We start from the raw sequence: 19546 nt of genomic DNA, 5'->3' as shown, positions 1-19546 counted from the left end.
TCGTGCTCTTCTCTTTGTAATCGACCAATTTGGGAAATACATATGTGCCAATAATGAGTTGGACTTAGAATTATTTGATAATTGCGGAAAATGATAATGCGTGAGGAATTGGTCGAACATGAATGCAAGGGTTGTCATTTACTAAATATTCAATAGGTAAATTTCTGATCCATGGGTGCCAAAATTATGAAAATTGTTCAATGGGAATTTCTTTTCAAAAGCATTCTAAACATGTCGCAATTTTGTTACATGTGATCATTTTCGTAATCGAAGTGTTGTCATAAAATATGACAAATCAAAGACAATGTCGGAAATTCCACTCTAGTTTACAATCGTTGTGAAATGTTGAGCACTCACCCCGACGGCACTGCAGCAACGTCCACGAATAGTCTCAAATTGTCGTGCCATCAATTATTCATAACAAATTAAATTTTGTACGAAGCTGCGAGATTAATTGAGGAATATAAGATGTAATAAGGCCGGAAATATTATTCCGTCAACTCTTTTCCACAAATTTGATGGCCCTGACAAGGGCCGATGGCTTTCTTAGCCTCTATACGGTCACAGATAAATAGCACTACGGGATGTTATCAGTTGATTGCCATGGTCAAACGGCCCGGGCACTTCAACCCGGGCGGTAAGTCCCACCCCTGTGCTAACGACATGACACAACTCCTACATGCACACAGTACGGACCTCGGTCTCCCCGAAAACCCAAACCCGGGTGACGAATCCCTTGTTAATCCAACCTAAAATACCACCAACCAGAGTACTCTGCCCTCGGCGGGTAGCTCATCACCACCTTTGATTGGTGAAGCTCTGTCTTATTCAACCTCCGTGTCCCACTCGCTGAGCACGAGCCCAAACCCCTCCCAGAACATCGCCTCCAATAGAACCCACCCGTATATGGCCCGCGGTGGCCGAATCGCCCTTGCCGCGCAGTGGAATGTGAATGGCTTCTTTCACAACCTTCAAGACGTAGAAATGTTAGTGCGGGATCAGCAGCCTGTGGTCCTGGCTCTACAAGAGATCCACAAAGCAACACCTGAAGTAATGAACAATACACTAGGCAAAAAATACCAATGGTACACTAAGAATTACGCCAACATCTACCAATCGGTTGCCATCGGAGTGGCCGCCGAACTCTCCGCTAGCGAGATCAAGATAGACACTGATCTACCGATTGTTGCGATCCGCCTCCCGTGGCCCTTCTCCGTCTCGGTGGCTTCCATTTACCTACCGAACGGCAAGCAGCCCAATTTAGAATCCCGACTCAAGGATGCTCTTAAGCAAATTCCAGAGCCAATGATGATCCTAGGCGACCTCAATGGCCACCGCAACTGTGCGCGTGGCTCCATCATTGTTAATGTTGCAAACCAGTTCAATTTAACGATCCTTAACGACGGTTCCCCAACCTTCTCCCGTGGACGAGTCGACACCGCGATTGACGTCTCCCTAGTATCAACTCAAATCACCAACCGCTTCCTCTGGTCAGTGGAGAGCGATCTCCGAGGGAGCGATCACGCACCGATCATGTTTACCTTGGAAAACACTTCGGCACCCGAAACAACGCGGCGACCACGCTGGTTGTATGAGCAAGCAAATTGGCCGGATTTCCATACATCGCTCGAAACCGAGTTAGAACACCACCCTCCCATGTCCGTCTCGGACCTATCCGCCCTCATTAACGAAGTTGCGTCTATTACCATCCCTAAAACAAGCCCCAACCCGGGACGTCGCGCGCTCCACTGGTGGACCGATGAAGCAAAAAAGCAGTCAAGGTTCGCAGGAAAGCGCTCCGGGCCTTCCAACGCGCAAAAAAGAGACTTCCCGAAGACCATCCGGACTGGACCCTTGCCCAAGAAAGCTACCAGGTTGCCCGTAACACCTGCCGTCAGGTGATTCGAGAGGCCAAAGACAAATCCTGGACAAACTTCCTGGACGGCATTACCGAAGAGCAGTCGTCATCTGAGCTCTGGCGGCGCATTAACTGCTTCAATGGCAAAAGACGGGCCAAAGGTATGGCCCTAAAAGTTGACGGTGTTACAACAAAAGACCCGGGTGTCATAGCCGACGTTCTGGCGGATGCTTTTCATGAGCTCTCATCAATTCAAAAATATCCCGAACCTTTCCTCAAACGCCACCCTCAACCAGAAACAGCGGTTCACCGTTTCCAAGTTCCTCCAGACAAAGGCCAACCTTTCAACCGTCCTTTCTCGCTCAAAGAGCTTGAGTACGCCCTCAAAAAAGCGAAGGGAAAATCAGCTGGACCCGACGAAATCGGGTACCCGATGCTGAAAAATCTTCCTCCAAGCGGTAAAGCCGCATTACTGGCAACCATCAACAATGAGTGGACCGCCGGTACGCTTCCTGATAGCTGGAAGCACAGCTATGTCGTGCCCATACCAAAAAGCTCCGGTCCCGTCAACGATGTTGGAAGCTACCGGCCAATCGCTCTGACGAGCTGCGTGGCCAAACTCATGGAAAGGATGGCAAACCGTAGACTGATAGAGCACCTCGTGGAGAAGAAAAAGCAGGACCATCGGCAGCATGCCTTCCGACCAGGGTACGGCACTGTCACTTATCTGGCCTCTCTCGGCCAAATCTTAGACGATGCTCAGAAGAATGGCGAGCACGCGGAAATGGCAGCACTTGATCTGGCCAAGGCCTATAACCGAGCGTCGACACCCGGAGTGCTTGACAAACTAGCCCGCTCGGGAATAACAGGTAACATGCTTTTGTTTGTCAAGAACTTCCTTGACGGGCGATCATTCCAAGTTGTTGTGGGAAACCACAAATCCAAGGTAGTGAGAGAATAAACTGGCGTACCACAGGGATCAGTGCTAGCGGTTACCCTGTTCCTAGTGGCAATGAGCGGCGTATTCTTGGCGCTCCCAAAGGGGATCTTCATCTTACTATATGCCGACGACATACTATTAATCGTTACAGGGAAACACCCCAAGAGCATCCGACGCAAGCTGCAGGCTGCGGTATCGGCTGTGACCAAGTGGGCACAGGACGCCGGTTTCGACATCGCCGCGGAAAAGTGTGCAAGGCTGCACGTGTGCCAAACCAGGCACAAGCCACCACAAAAACCAATCACGGTCAATGGCAGACCAATGCCAACAAGAAAAACCGTCAAAGTCCTCGGTGTGAACATCGATCGGTACTTGACATTCCGCACTCACTTCGACCGTGTCAAAGAGGCCTGCAAAAACCGGGTGAGACTGATCCGTAGCATCTCAGGTAGACGTACCACAAACGATAGAGCAACCCGACTGCGCGTAGCTGACGCCATAATCAACAGTCGACTCCTTTACGGAATTGAGCTAACCTGCCGAACATTTGACACAATGGTGTCCTGCTTGTCTCCGACATATAACAGTACTGTGAGAACACTATCGGGCCTACTTCCTTCAACTCCGGCCGCCGCCGCTTGCGCAGAAGCCGGTATACTTCCTTTCCGCTACAAGGCAGCGATGACAATTTGCAAACGTGCAGTCAGCTATCTGGAGCGCACGGAGGGCGACGGGCAGGTTTGCTTTCTCGAAGAGCAGGCCAACTATGCCCTGAGAGCTGTGGTCGGTTCCACGCTTCCCCCGGTGGCCGGGCTCCACCGTGTAGGACCGAGAAGCTGGAAGGCCAGAGAGATCACCTTCGACTCCACGATCAAGTCCCAATTCAGAAGAGGCGCAACCCCTGCAGCGGTTAAAACATGCTTCCGGCAAATATTGGAGGAACGATACAGTGACACCGAAGTACGCTACACGGATGGTTCCAAGCTAGCGGGCTGAGTGGGCATTGGTATCCACGGCACCAGCTTAGATCTAGCATACCGTCTGCCAGAACAGTGTTCTGTGTTTTCCGCCGAAGCAGCAGCAATCTACCTTGCGGTCGCTAAGAATAGCCAGGCTCCGGTCCTTATTGTGAGTGACTCTGCTAGCGCCCTGTCAGCAATTGGATCATGTACCAACAGGCACCCCTACATTCAGGCCACGCAGACTAAACTGGACAACACAAGCGGACCAATAACGTTCATGTGGGTACCCGGTCACTGCGGCATAATCGGCAACGAACGAGCCGACGCACTGGCTAGCCTCGGTCGGCAAAGCCGTTTTCGAACAAATGAAGTCCCGGGTGAAGACATCAAGGTCGGGGTAAAAACCACTATATGGAATGCATGGGCGACTGAGTGGACGCGTGACAGATCCTCCTTCCTTCGACAAATTAAGCCGGACGTCTTACCGTGGACGGACGTGCGTGACTGGAGAGAGCAAAGGGTCCTAACGCGCCTGAGAACAGGCCACACTCGAGCAACCCACAACATGGGGGACGGCAGGAATTTCCGGAAGTTTTGCGAGACTTGTAACACCAGGAACAGCGTCGAGCACATCATCAGCAACTGCCCTATCTACGAATACCCCAGAAGGCAGTACGACATAACATCCACCAGCCGAGCGCTTCAAAATGACCCCGCCTGCGAGAGAATCCTACTTAACTTCCTCAAGGAAGCAGGTATCTTCAACGAGCTTTGACGAACTTTGACGAGTTCGAAGAATACAGTCAAACACCCCACTGGACAACTAACACAGCAACGGACACGGACACGAAAATGGCACTGAAACGGTAACACAAAAACAGGAAACGAATGATTTACGATGAAGACCTACGATGGAACAAAAAACGGACTGAGATTTGGATTACGTTTAAAATTGTACAGCAACATTGGTGAGAGATACCCCTCGGGTACACTCATTTTTTCTTTTTTTTCTTTTCTTTATTTTTTTTTTCACCGAGATGAGCCAGCCTCGGGCTGCAAGTCTCGTTAATAAAGATAATAATAATAATAACAATGGTCAAACGGGGAATTTGCTTATACGACAAACCAGCTGAATGGTTCGTGACGTGGATGGCGCACAACAGCAACGGGTTGTGGATTCCCTGGAACAAGTCGAAATCCGGAAACGATGCTCACTCTTGAAATCTTGAGCGATTTCACTAGTCCGACGCTCGATTAGCAGCAGCTCCTCGGATCAGCAACTTTGGGGGCTTCTGGTATTTGGCTCCTAAAGGGCTTGCTTCTTGACCACCGATTTATCACGAGTCGAGATCTGGGAGCGCGGATAAATTTGCGGCGGCGATGACGATGGCTTGGACGCTTCTCTGAGCGGCAGTAGTCCGCCGCTCGGAGAAGCGCCCAACCCATCGTCATCGCCGCCGCAAATCAATCTTGCGTCTTCCTCTTCCGACGACACAAATTGGACTGTGACGCGGATGCAAAAGCCAAGCGAGAATGACTCGCCCGATCGTGTTCATAGTCCGACCGCAAAAAGAAGACTGAGGGAAGAAGCAGGGACCCGTTCGCTTTTATAGTGGGAAGCGATACCGTCGAAAAATGCTCGAACGTGATTGGTTGGATAAGAAAGGGGTCAAGTTTTATCAAATTTTCAATAGTTAAACAACAAAATTCTCTTATCGGATATATTACTAACGATGCGTAGATACATTTCTGATCGAATGATACTAAAATCGTAATAATTGGTTCATAAACAACTGAGTTATTAACGTTCAAAATCTCCCCTAATTTCGTTACATGTCTCATTTTCCGTACTTTTAAAGTGCACCCCAATATAGAAAACAAAGACGTAGTCCTACGTCAAAAAAACTATAAGGGTACATCCCTATGGGGTTGTACGAACTGGTGACGTAGGACCACGATGGTTAATTTAATTGAATTTGATGTCGTTCTTGTTGCTCGTTTTGACTTCATACTGTTTTCAGTGCTCGAAACTTTCGTAAATATTTATGCATATAACGATTTGCAGCCAAGTGTACGTTTAATCATGTCCCAAATATACATTATCTTTATCCGATGTATTCGTCATATTTATCTATGAAAATGTGAAATTTCACTTCAGGTTGTATGATCATTTTGAAATTATATTAGTAACCTCCTATGAAATATATGGCAGCATTGGAAAGAACAGTAGTGATTGAGGCTTGTTCAGTATGCTGAAGAAAAATCTAAGTAATTCTAATTAAAGAATATTTAACAGCAATGTGTCTATAGGAAGTTTTTCGAGGATTATAATGAAAGCTTCAGTCATCGCTTTGTTGATTTTATGGTTTGAGAGAAATATTATTCATTGCTTGGCAATGCGATAAATAAAGTCGGAAATATTACTCTGTTAACTCTCTTACACACATTTGGTGGCCCTGAAAAGAGCCAAAGGCTTTGTTAACTCGGATGCTGTCATAGATGAATCGCACTACAGGATGTTATCAGTTGATTGCCATGGTTAAACGAAGAATCCCCAACGCAAGTATAGAAATTTGTATAAGTTCTCTGCTTATAAGACAAACCAGTTGAATGTTTCGTGGTGTGGATGGCACACATCAGCAACAGGTATTAGATCACACGGCTGAAGTCGAAATCTGAAAACGTAGCTTAAGTTTCAAATCTTGAGCGATACCACAAGCCGGACGCTCGATTTGTCTAATAATAGTAGTAATGATGCCTAACGGGCTTGATTCTTGACTGCACCACAGATGAGTTTATCACGAGCCGAAATCTCATAAACCAGATGCTGATCAACAGCTCAGCAGGCTTCTGGCTACGAGGTGCTCCTCGCTTAGCAGGTTCGGAGGAGCTCTTACCAGCTCGAAAGCGAAAATGGAATTAAACCGAATCCGGCGAAGGAAGCATGCTTGAAACCCTTAGATTAGCAGATGATTGGGCTTAGAATTACTTGAAAATTGTGGAAAATGATAATGCGTGAGAAATTGATCGAACATGAATAGTTGGAATGCTTGACATTTACTTAATATTCTATAGTTCGCTATTGATAATCAATAGTTTTCTTTAGTATGCAGGTGAATTTCTGATTAATGAGTGCCAAAATGATGAAAATTGTTCAATCAGAATTTCTCTTGAAAACCATTCTAAATATGTCGCAATTTTGTTACATGTGATAATTTTCATAATCGAAATGCTCCCATAAAATATGACAACAGTGTCTTTGACTGTTGGAATTGCCACTCTAGTTTACAATCGTTGTGAAATGTTGAGCACTCACCCCGACGGCACACCAGTAGCGTCCAAGAATAGTCTCAAATTGTCGTGCCATCAATTATTCATGACAAATTAAATTTTGTACGAAACTGAGAGATTGATTGAGGAATATAAGATGTAATAAGGTCGGAAATATTATTCTTTCAACTCTTTTCCACAAATTTGATGGCCCTGACAAGGACCGATGGCTTCCCGACTAGAACCACCTAACAAGATTATAACACATTCCTATCAGCAGCAGTTAAAAATAACAGAATTTGATATAATTTTGTTATCAAAATGGCTTTGTTCTCAACTTGTTATATTTTTAGTAACACGTTTGTAACAACATTTGTTATATTTTTGACATCGCATTTGTAAGTTTGTTGCAAATAACATCCGATGTCATTAACAGTAACATAGTTTGCAATAATGTTGTTATTTTGTAACATCCTTGCAACACATTCTGTAATAATTTTGTTATATTTGTAACAGGGTTTGTTATATTTTAGTTTAAATTGGTGCAAATTTTGTTAGAATTTTTGTTATTTTAACTACTAACGGTACATGTTTTATAACAACTGGTGATATAAAATAATCGTATCAGGAGAACACATTCTGTTATAATCTTGTTTCTTCCGTCTGGTCGGGTTTCTTAGCCTCGATGCGGTCACAGATAAATAGCGCTGTGGGATTGATCAGTTGATTGCCATGGTCCGTGGATAGCGCACAACAACAACGGGTAGTGGATCTCCGGGCACAAGGCGAAATCTGGAAACGATGCTCACTCTTGAAATCTTGAGCGATTTCATAAGTCCGACGCTCGATTTGCTGCTCTTTTCTTTTCGGATCAGCAACTCTGGGGGCTTCTGATATTTGGCTCCTAATGGACTTGCTTCTTGACCACCGATCACCAGACGCTGGATCGCTAGCTTGAAGGTCAGCAGGTGCGGACGTCGCAGTATAGGATCGGAGGAGCTCTTGCCAGCTCGGATGTCGAAACGGAATGAAACCGAATCCAACGAAGGAAGCATGCTATATACTCTTAGATTAGCAGATAATGCTCCTCCCTTTCGTGCTCTTCTCTTTGTAATCGACCAATTTGGGAAATACATATGTGCCAATAATGAGTTGGACTTAGAATTATTTGATAATTGCGGAAAATGATAATGCGTGAGGAATTGGTCGAACATGAATGAAAGGGTTGACATTTACTAAATATTCAATAGTTCGCTATTGATAATCAATAGTTTTCTTTAATATGAAGGTAAATTTCTGATCCATGGGTGCCAAAATTATGAAAATTGTTCAATGGGAATTTCTTTTCAAAAGCATTCTAAACATGTCGCAATTTTGTTACATGTGATCATTTTCGTAATCGAAGTGTTCTCATAAAATATGGCAAATCAAAGACACTGTCGGAAATTCCACTCTAGTTTACAATCGTTGTGAAATGTTGAGCACTCACCCCGACGGCACTGCAGCAGCGTCCCCGAATAGTCTCAAAATGTCGTGCCATCAATTATTCATAACAAATTAAATTTTGTTCGAAGCTGCGTGTTGATACTGGACCAGAGAAACTACTGATTTTTGATAGCGTTTATTGAACAGTAGTGCTTCAAAGCTGAAATACACAATTTTTGTTATAAGTGTCAAATAAGTAGCAAAGGTCATACATACAATTCAGTGTTCTTCTCTAAACTAAGGTATCCACGCATCAACTGTGCCTAATTCTCACGAACTCTGGTACTATAAATCGACTAATTAGATATGTAAACTAAGAATTCATGAGTACATACTTGCGACTTTCGATGCTCAACTATTCATCGCTGCTCACCTATATTGAGTCGTCTGATAAGGTTGTATAATGAAATTCCGTATTTTAGTATTATGGATAATTCAGGATATATAGTGGGTACCTACTTGTCTATAAGATAAAGGTTTACAAATTCACCAAAGCTAATAATATAATTTAATCAAACTCGTATTCTCACTCTCTAAGTAGGGTTGTAGATTTTGTGATTATGTCTAGTCACTGTGTTGACAGTAGCAATAGGACAATAGCAATGTTGAAGTAGCAATAGACTGACGCACTCATGAAGCAGAGATGTCTGTATCGAGAGGGTTGCCAGTAGAATTGTGGCGCGGCAACATCCTCCCCCCGATGAAATCCTCGGGCCTTGAGGTTTCATCATCGTTGGCTATCTCAAGTATGGCAAGTTTCGAAACTGGCCGTCGAAGTACTCCACTGGCAGTTTGTACTAGTGCTTGCCTGACGACGCCATCTGCAGCGGGAATGACCTCCAAAATACGCCCCCTGGTCCATCCATTCCGTTTCTTATCTTCCACTATCAGAACCAGTTCTCCTGGCTGTACGTTTCTGGATTTGGCAAACCATTTCGTACGCTTGGTAAGGGTGGGCAAGTATTCACGCACCCATCTTTTCCAGAATCTATCTAGTTGTTTCTGTAATATACTCCAGGATCGGCCGAGCTCTTGAGGTTTATCAACTTTTAGAACAGAAGGCGCGATAACTCCCGATGAACTACCAAGCAGGAAATGATTGGGTGTCAATGCTTCCTGCTCAGTGGACAACAGTGGTAGATACGTTAACGGCCGACTGTTGACGATTGATTCTGCTTCGACTAGTAACGTTTGATATGCCTCGTCGTCCAGTTTTTCGTCGCAATATGCTACCGAGAGTGCAGATTTCATAGATCTTACCATTCGCTCCCAGGACCCACCCATGTGTGGTGCTCCGGGAGGGATGAATTTCCATGTAGTACAAGTGTTTGTAAATGTAGCAGCCAAACCCGTGTTGATCTGTTGTCGAAGAATCCGTTCCGCACCGTGGAAGTTAGTAGCATTATCGCTATAAATCTCAACCGGTGCTCCTGGACGACCTACGAACCTGCGCACACTCATGATGAAAGCATCTGTAGTGAGACTGTAAACAACCTCTACGTGTGCTATTCACGGTTAAACACGTAAAAAGCGCTACCCATCGCTTAACACAATTTCGACCTCTTTTTAGGGAAATAGGGCCGAAATAATCCACCCCAACATACGTGAATGGTGAAGGGTGATAAACGGGCTTCTGGAAGCGGAGCCATTTGAGGGACTAACGGAAGTGCTTTTCTGATTCTACAGAAAAAGCAACGGCTAGCTAGGTTCCTTACGTGCCTGCGAAGATTGGGAATATAGAATCGTTGGCGAACTTCATTAACGATCGTCTCATTGTTTCCATGCTTGAATCGCCGATGAAAATCTTCTAGTATTAGATTGGTGACGTGATGCTTCTTGGGGAGGATAATAGGATATTTCACGTCACGAGTCACTCGCAGACGCAGCGCCTATACGACCATCGACCCGTAGTACTCCATGCGTATCAATACGAGGAGTAAATGGATAAAGAACGCTGTTTTTCTCGACAACATTTCCTTCGGCGGACTTTATTCCTTTGGGATTTGTCATCGCAATCATTTCTTCTGGATAACAGTCCCATTGAATCATCCTAAATAGCGTGGCTTCTGCTTTTGACGTAGGACTACGTCTTTGTTTTCTATATTGGGGTGCACTTTAAAAATACGGAAAATGAGACATGTAACGAAATTAGGGGAGATTTTGGACGTTAATAACTCAGTTGTTTATGAACCAATTATTACGATTTTAGTATCATTCGATCAGAAATGTATCTACGCATCGTTAGTAATATATCCAATAAGTGAATTTTGTTGTTAAACTATTGAAAATTTGATAAATGTTGACCCCTTTCTTATCCAACCAATCAGGTTCGAGCACTTTTCGACGGTGTCGCTTCCCACTATAAAAGCAAACGGGTCCCTGCTTCTTCCCTCAGTCTTCTTTTTGCGGTCGGACTGTGAACACGATCGGGCGAGTCATTCTCGCTTTGCTTTTGCACCCGCGTCACAGTTCAATTTGTGTCGTCGGAAGAGGAAGACGCAAGATTGATTTGCGGCGGCGATGACGATGGCTTGGGCGAAGAAGCGTCCAAGCCATCGTCGTCGCCGCCGCAAATTTATCCGCGCTCCCAGATTTCGACCCGTGATAAATTCAGCATCGGCGGTCAAGAAGCAAGCCCGTTAGGAGCCAAATATCAGAAGCCCCCACACTGAGCCAGAAATTGCATACGAATTTTATAAGAGAACGCTTGTGAAATGATTTCTTGACTGGTTTTCTCTCTTTCATAAGATTCTTATGAAACACAAAACGTCCGATATTCACAAGAAATTCTTGTCGTTATCATTAGAGATCTTATGAATATCTTTATTTTCCTAAATTCAAGGAGCGATTCTCTACATACATAATGGTCCTAAAGAATTTCATAATTGATATCTATGATCCTTCATAAGAGTATCTTATGATATTATACCTATTTGTATTATGAACGCAATGATCGATGGAAGTTCACAAGTTTTTCTTATGAGTCTCATTAGATGCTTCTTATGTCTTTATTCCAAAAGAATTTCGTATAAAATTCTTACGTGGTTTTTTATATAAAGTCGACTGTTTTTCACAAGTGTTACTAATCAATGTCATACACGCTCTTATGAATCTCAATCGTGAATATTTTACTATTAGCATCTCTCCACGTAAGCCATAAGATTTTCGTATGAAATTGTTAAGAAAATCGTACTCCATTAGATTGTCTTATGAATTTCAATGATCAATGCGTTTGATATCCAAAAAGAGTTTCTTATGGAATTATATCTGTTTATGTAATGAGTGTTATTTCATAAGTCTGTTGTGGAATGTTATAAGATTCTCGAATGAAGAACAAAATACTTCTTATGTCGTTATTCCATAAGAAATTCTTATGTACCTCATACGTTCCGTTTCCTCAGTGCAGAGTTGCTGATCCGAGGAGCTGCTGCTAATCGAGCGTCTGATTGGTGAAATCGCTCAAGATTCCAAGAGTGAGCATCGTTTCCAGATTTTGACTTGTTCCAGGGAATCCACAATCCGTTGCTGTTGCTGTTTGCGTTGAGGATTTTCCGTTTGACCATGGCAATCAAGTGATAACTTCCCGCAGTGCTATTTACCTGCCATCGGCCCTTGTCAGGGCCATCAAATTTGTGGAAAAGAGTTGAAAGAATAATATTTCCGACCTTATTACATCTTATATTCCTCAATCAATCTCACAGTTTCGTACAAAATTTAATTTGTCATGAGTAATTGATTGCACGACAATTTGAGACTATTCTTGGACGCCTTGCTGTGCCGTCGAGGTGAGTGCTCAACATTTCACAACGATTGTGAACTAGAGTGGCATTTTCAACAGTGTCTTTGATTTGCCATATTTTATGGGAGCATTTCGATTATGAAAATTATCACATGCAACAAATTTGCGTCATATTTAGAATGGTTTTGAAGAGAAATTGTGATTGAACAATTTTCATCATTTTGGAACGCATTAATCAGAAATTCACCTTCATACTAAGGAAAACTATTGATTACCAATAGCTATCTATAGAATATTTAGTAAATGTCAAGCATTCCAACTATTCATGTTTGATCAATTTCTCACGCATTATCATTTTCCACAATTTTCAAGTAATTCTTAGCCCAACACATTATTGGCACATACCTATTTTCCAGATTGGTCGACAAGAAGAGAAGAGCACGAATGGGAGGAGCATCATCTGCTAATCTAAGGGTTTAAAGCATGCTTCCTTCGCCGGATTCGGTTTCATTCCATTTTCGCTTTCGAGCTGGTGAGAGCGTCTCCGAACCTGCTTAGCGAGGAGCACCTTGTAGCCAGAAGCCTGCTAAGCTGTTGATCAGCTGTTAAGCAGAGAACTTGTACAAATTTCTACACTTGCGTTGGGGATTCTTCGTTTAACCATGGCAACCAACTGATAACATCCTGTAGTGCGATTCATCTATGACAGCATCCGAACTAACAAAGCCTTTGGCTCTTGTCAGGGCCACCAAATGTGTGTAAGAGAGTTAACAGAGTATTATTTCCGACTTTATTTATCACATTGCCAGGTAATGAATAATATTTCTCTCAAACCATAAGATCATCAAAGCGATGACTGAAGCTTTCATTATAATCCTCGAATAACTTCTTTCCAATGCTACCATATATTTCATAGGAGGTTACTAATATAATTTCAAAATGATCATACAACCTGAAGTGAAATTTCACATTTTGATAGATAAATATGACGAATTCATTGGATAAAGATAATGTATATTTGGGACATGATTAAACGTACACTTGGCTGCAAATCGTTATATGCATAAATATTCACGAAAGTTTCGAGCACTGAAAACAATATGAAGTCAAAACGAGCAACAAGAACGACATCAAATTCAGTTAAATTAACCATCGTGGTTCTACGTCACCAGTTTGTACAACCCCATAGGGATGTACCCTTGTAGTTTTTGAAGCTCTTTCGTGGACAGATGACCACAGCTACGATTTTGAACAGGTGTCCGACTGTTTGAAACGAAACGGCATACATATGCAGTTGAACGTAGTAGTTTCTTCCATGTGGAAAATCGTGTTACATCCACAATGCTTTCGGGAACACAGATTTCTCGATGCAGGTAACACGAACGTACTTCTGCTTCCTCTTGTTTTTCCGGTTCCGCAGTGGGCCATGCAACCTCTGGAGACTGCAAGAATTTCGGTCCGCTGTACCAAATGCTGTTGATGTCAAAATGAGGGCCCACGCCCCACTTAGTGGCTTCGTCTGCAGAATTCATATTGGATCTAAGCCATCTCCATTCTTCGCGTTTCGTTGTTTCCAAAATTTCACTGACTCGATGGGCAACAAATGAACGATACCTGTACGGGTCTCCCTTGATCCAAGTATGGGCAGTGCTGGAATCTGTCCAGAGAAACCGGTTTTTTATCGGAAACGTGTGGCCGTCTATTACAAGCTTCATCATACGCACTCCTAGTACGCAAGCTTGAAGCTCCAACCTGGGAATGCTCATCATCTTCAGTGGAGCTACTTTTGCTTTAGCAGCTACCAATGCTACTTCTGCTTCTCCACGGTCGTTAATTATCCGAAAATAACATGCACAAGAATATGCGGCTGGACTGGCATCTACAAATATATGTAGCTGGATATTGTTAACGCTGAGTCGGTTTGGATAACGGAAGTAACTTCGTGGTATCCGGACTTGATCGATATCCTGCAATATCTTCACCCACTCTCGCCAGCGCTGGAAGATGTTGTCGTCCACTTGCTCGTCCCATTTTGTCCCGGCTCGCCAAACATCTTGGATGAGAACTCTCCCAAATATCAAGTAAGGCGCTAGAAGTCCAATTGGATCAAAAAGCGTCATCACACATTGCAGAATTTGGCGCTTAGTTGGTCTCACATCTTCTTGTATTATTTTCTTGATGTTTTCTCTCATAGTCGTCTCAAAATGCAATACATCTTCTTCGCTGTTCCATAGCATTCCCAGGACGCGATCTGGTAGTCCAGCACAATCTGCGTTAAGCTTTTGACGTAGGACTACGTCTTTGTTTTCTATATTGGGGTGCACTTTAAAAGTACGGAAAATGAGACATGTAACGAAATTAGGGGAGATTTTGAACGTTAATAACTCAGTTGTTTATGAACCAATTATTACGATTTTAGTATCATTCGAACAGAAATGTATCTACGCATCGTTAGTAATATATCCGATAAGTGAATTTTGTTGTTAAACTATTGAAAATTTGATAAATGTTGACCCCTTTCTTATCCAACCAATCACGTTTGAGCACTTTTCGACGGTGTCGCTTCCCACTATAAAAGCAAACGGGTCCCTGCTTCTTCCCTCAGTCTTCTTTTTGCGATCGGACTGTGAACACGGTCGGGCGAGGCATTCTCGCTTTGCTTTTGCACCCGCGTCACAGTCCAATTTGTGTCGTCGGAAGAGGAAGACGCAAGATTGATTTGCGGCGGCGATGACGATGGCTTGGGCGCTTCTCCGAGCGGCGGACTACTGCCGCTCAGAGAAGCGTCCAAGCCATCGTCATCGCCGCCGCAAATTTATCTCGACTCGTGATAAATCGGTGGTCAAGAAGCAAGCCATTTAGGAGCCAAATATCAGAAGCCCCCAAAGTTGCTGATCCGAGGAGCTGCTGCTAATCGAGCGTCGGACTAGTGAAATCGCTCAAGATTTCAAGAGTGAGCATCGTTTCCGGATTTCGACTTGTTCCAGGGAATCCACAACCCGTTGCTGTTGTGCGCCATCCACGTCACGAACCATTCAGCTGGTTTGTCGTATAAGCAAATTCCCCGTTTGACCATGGCAATCAACTGATAACATCCCGTAGTGCTATTTATCTGTGACCGTATCGAGGCTAAGAAAGCCATCGGCCCTTGTCAGGGTCATCAAATTTGTGGAAATGAGTTGACGGAATAATATTTCCGACCTTATTACATCTTATATTCCTCAATTAATCTCGCAGCTTCGTACAAAATTTAATTTGTTATGAATAATTGATGGCACGACAATTTGAGACTATTCGTGGACGCTGCTGCAGTGCCGTCGGGGTGAGTGCTCAACATATCACAACGATTGTTAACTAGAGTGGAATTTCCGACAGTGTCTTTGATTTGTCATATTTTATGAGAACACTTCGATTACGAAAATGATCACATGTAACAAAATTGCGACATGTTTAGAATGCTTTTGAAAAGAAATTTCCATTGAACAATTTTCATAATTTTGGCACCCATGGATCAGAAATTAACCTTCATATTGAAGAAAACTATTGATTATCAATAGCGAACTATTGAATATTTAGTAAATGACAACCCTTGCATTCATGTTCGACCAATTCCTCACGCATTATCATTTTCCGCAATTATCAAATAATTCTAAGTCCAACTCATTATTGGCACATATGTATTTCCCAAATTGGTCGATTACAAAGAGAAGAGCACGAAAGGGAGGAGCATTATCTGCTAATCTAAGAGTATATAGCATGCTTCCTTCGTTGGATTCGGTTTCATTCCGTTTCGACATCCGAGCTGGCAAGAGCTCCTCCGATCCTATACTGCGACGTCCGCACCTGCTGACCTTCAAGCTAGCGATCCAACGTCTGGTGATCGGTGGTCAAGAAGCAAGTCCATTAGGAGCCAAATATCAGAAGCCCCCAGAGTTGCTGATCCGAAAGGAAAAGAGCAGCGAATCGTGCGTCGGACTTATGAAATCGCTCAAGATTTCAAGAGTGAGCATCGTTTCCAGATTTCGCCTTGTGCCCGGAGATCCACTACCCGTTGCTGTTGTGCGCCATCCACTGACCATGGCAATCAACTGATCAATCCCGCAGTGCTATTTATCTGTGACCGCATCGAGGCTAAGCAAGTCATCGGTCCTTGTCAGGGCCTTCGAATTTGTGGAAAAGAGTTGAAAGAATAATATTTCCGACCTTATTACATCTTATATTCCTCAATCAATCTCTCAGTTTCGTACAAAATTTAATTTGTCATGAATAATTGATGGCACGACAATTTGAGACTATTCTTGGACGCTACTGGTGTGCCGTCGGGGTGAGTTCTCAACATTTCACAACGATTGTAAACTAGAGTGGCATTTCCAACAGTGTCTTTGATTTGCCTTATTTTATGAGAGCATTTTGATTATGAAAATTATCACATGTAACAAAATTGCGGCATATTTAGAATGGTTTTCAAGAGAAATTCTGATTGAACAATTTTCATCATTTTGGCACTCATTAATCAGAAATTCAACTGCATACTAAAGAAAACTATTGATTATCAATAGCTAACTATAGAATATTAAGTAAATGTCAAGCATTCCAACTATTCATGTTCGATCAATTTCTCACGCATTATAATTTTCCGCAATTTTCAAGTAATTCTAAGCCCAATCATCTGCTAATCTAAGGGTTTCAAGCATGCTTCCTTCGCCGGATTCGGTTTAATTCCATTTTCGCTTTCGAGCTGGTAAGAGCTCCTCCGAACCTGCTAAGCGAGGAGCACCTCGTAGCCAGAAGCCTGCTGAACTGTTGATCAGCATCTGGTTTATGAGATTTCGGCTCGTGATAAACTCATCTGTGGTGCAGTCAAGAATCAAGCCAGTTAGGTATCATTACTACTATTATTAGACAAATAGAGCGTCCGGCTTGTGGTGTCGCTCAAGATTTCAAACTTAAGCTACGTTTTCAGATTTCGACTTCAGCCGTGTGATCTAATACCTGTTGCTGATTTGTGCCATCCACACCACGAAACATTGAACTGGTTCGTCTTAGAAGCAGAGAACTTATACAAATTTCTACACTTGCGTTGGAGATTCTTCATTTAACCATGGCAATCAACTGATAACATCCTGTAGTGCGATTCATCTATGACAGCATCCGAGCTAACAAAGCCTTTGACTCTTTTCAGGGCCACCAAATGTGTGTAAGAGAGTTAACAGAGTAATATTTCCGACTTTATTTATCACATTGCCAAGCAATGAATAATATTTCTCTCAAACCATAAGATCAACAAAGCGATGACTGAAGCTTTCATTATAATCCTCGAATAATTTCCTATAGACACATTGCTGTTAAATATTCTTTAATTAGAATTACTTAGATTTTGCTTCAGCATACTGAACAAGCCTCAATCACTACTGTTCTCTCCAATGCTACCATATATTTCATAGGAGGTTACTAATATAATTTCCAAATGATCATACAACCTGAAGTGAAATTTCACATTTTCATAGATAAATATGACGAATTCATCGAATAAAGATAAAGTATATTTGGGACATGATTAAACGTACACTTGGCTGCAAATCGTTATATGCATAAATATTTACGAAAGTTTCGAGCACTGAAAACAGTATGAAGTCAAAACGAGCAACAAGAACGACATCAAATTCAGTTAAATTAACCATCGTGGTCCTACGTCACCAGTTCGTACAACCCCATAGGGATGTACCCTTATAGTTTTTCACGACGTTATCTGGATTTTCTCCTAAATGTTCGAGTACCGCAGAACTATTGGAACACCAATTGCGTATCTCGAAGCCGCCTCTCCTATGTATTTCTCGAACCTCTTTCACCACTTGCTTTGCCGCTGCCTCGTCCGGAAAGCTGTCGAGGTAGTCGTCAACATAGTGGTTGTAAACGATACCTTCTGCAGCTCTAGGAAACTCCTTGGAAAATCTTCGAGCATTAGTGTTTTTTACGAAATGAGCTGTGGCCGGGGAGCTTGTTGATCCGAATGTAGCAACGTTCATAACAAATATGTCAGGTTTCCTCGAGGCATCAGGGGACCATAAAAAACATTGTGCGTAACGATCAGAATGGTTGATAAGTATTTGGTGAAACATCTGTTTTATGTCCCCGACAACTGCTACCCGATGTTGTCGGAAGCGAAATAGCACAGACGGCAGAGAAGACAATTGATCGGGTCCTTTCAACAGCATACTATTCAACGATACACCATCTACCTTAGCTGAGGCATCCCATATAAGACGAATCTTTGATGGCTTTTTGGGATTCACTACTACCCCTAATGGAAGGAACCATATTCGACGTGGATCAGCTATGGACATTTCTTCTACGGATGCTCGGTGGGCGTATCCATTATCCAGGTATTCTTGTATCTGATGCTGAATGTTCTCCTTCAAGACTGGATCCTTTTCCATTCTGCGTTGTAGACATCGTAATCTTTTGACAGCCATTGGGAAGCTGTCAGGAAACTCGAATTGATCAAATCTCCACAAAAGCCCAGACTCGTATCGTTCACCAACGAAGATTGTAGTTTCCTCCAGTATTTTGAGGGCCCTTTGGTCCTCTTTTGAAAGACATTCGTTCATTGGGCGCGCACTAACGTTCTCCATAGAAAAGTACGCCTTGACTGTATCCTCCATAGCTGTGTCTCCGTCACATTCGCAGATGTGATAACTGACCATTGGAGATTCGCCATTTTTATGGCCGCCGTAAACGCACCATCCAAGGCGAGTCTTCACTGCAACTGGAACACCTTCTTCTCCTTCACGTACTTTTAGTGGGAGTGATAATTTGAGATTGTCAACCCCAATAAGTAAACGGGGCACCGCATCGTGATATTCTTCAACAGGGATTCCTCGAAGATGTTGATAGCTCTGCTTTAATTCTTTGATGGGCAAAGTCTGCATTGGTAAATCTAAAGACTTGGTAGTGCCGACATCGCTTATCCAGAAACGTTCCATATCTCCTCGACCCGAGATTCCAAACGCAATTCTCTTTGAATGCTTTTCTTCGCGTTTCACATTACCGGTCCATTTCAAACATAGCGGCCTGCTATATCCATCAACTCCTAGTTTATCTGCCAGACTACTCTCGATCATCGAAAGAGAGGAGCCCTCGTCCAAAAAGGCAAAGGTGTTGATGATTGACTCTTGCCCATACAACGTGACTGGAATTATTCGAAATAGAAGCTTGCAATGGATACTATGGAACATATGGTTAACAATTTGATTTTTGTTAGGTGCTGACTGTTTTGCTTCAGTAGGATGTAG

This window comes from Aedes aegypti, chromosome 1 (genome assembly GCF_002204515.2).
Source record: "Aedes aegypti strain LVP_AGWG chromosome 1, AaegL5.0 Primary Assembly, whole genome shotgun sequence".
Taxonomy (NCBI): Eukaryota; Metazoa; Arthropoda; class Insecta; order Diptera; family Culicidae; genus Aedes; species Aedes aegypti.
Note: the sequence above shows the minus strand (reverse complement) of the source record.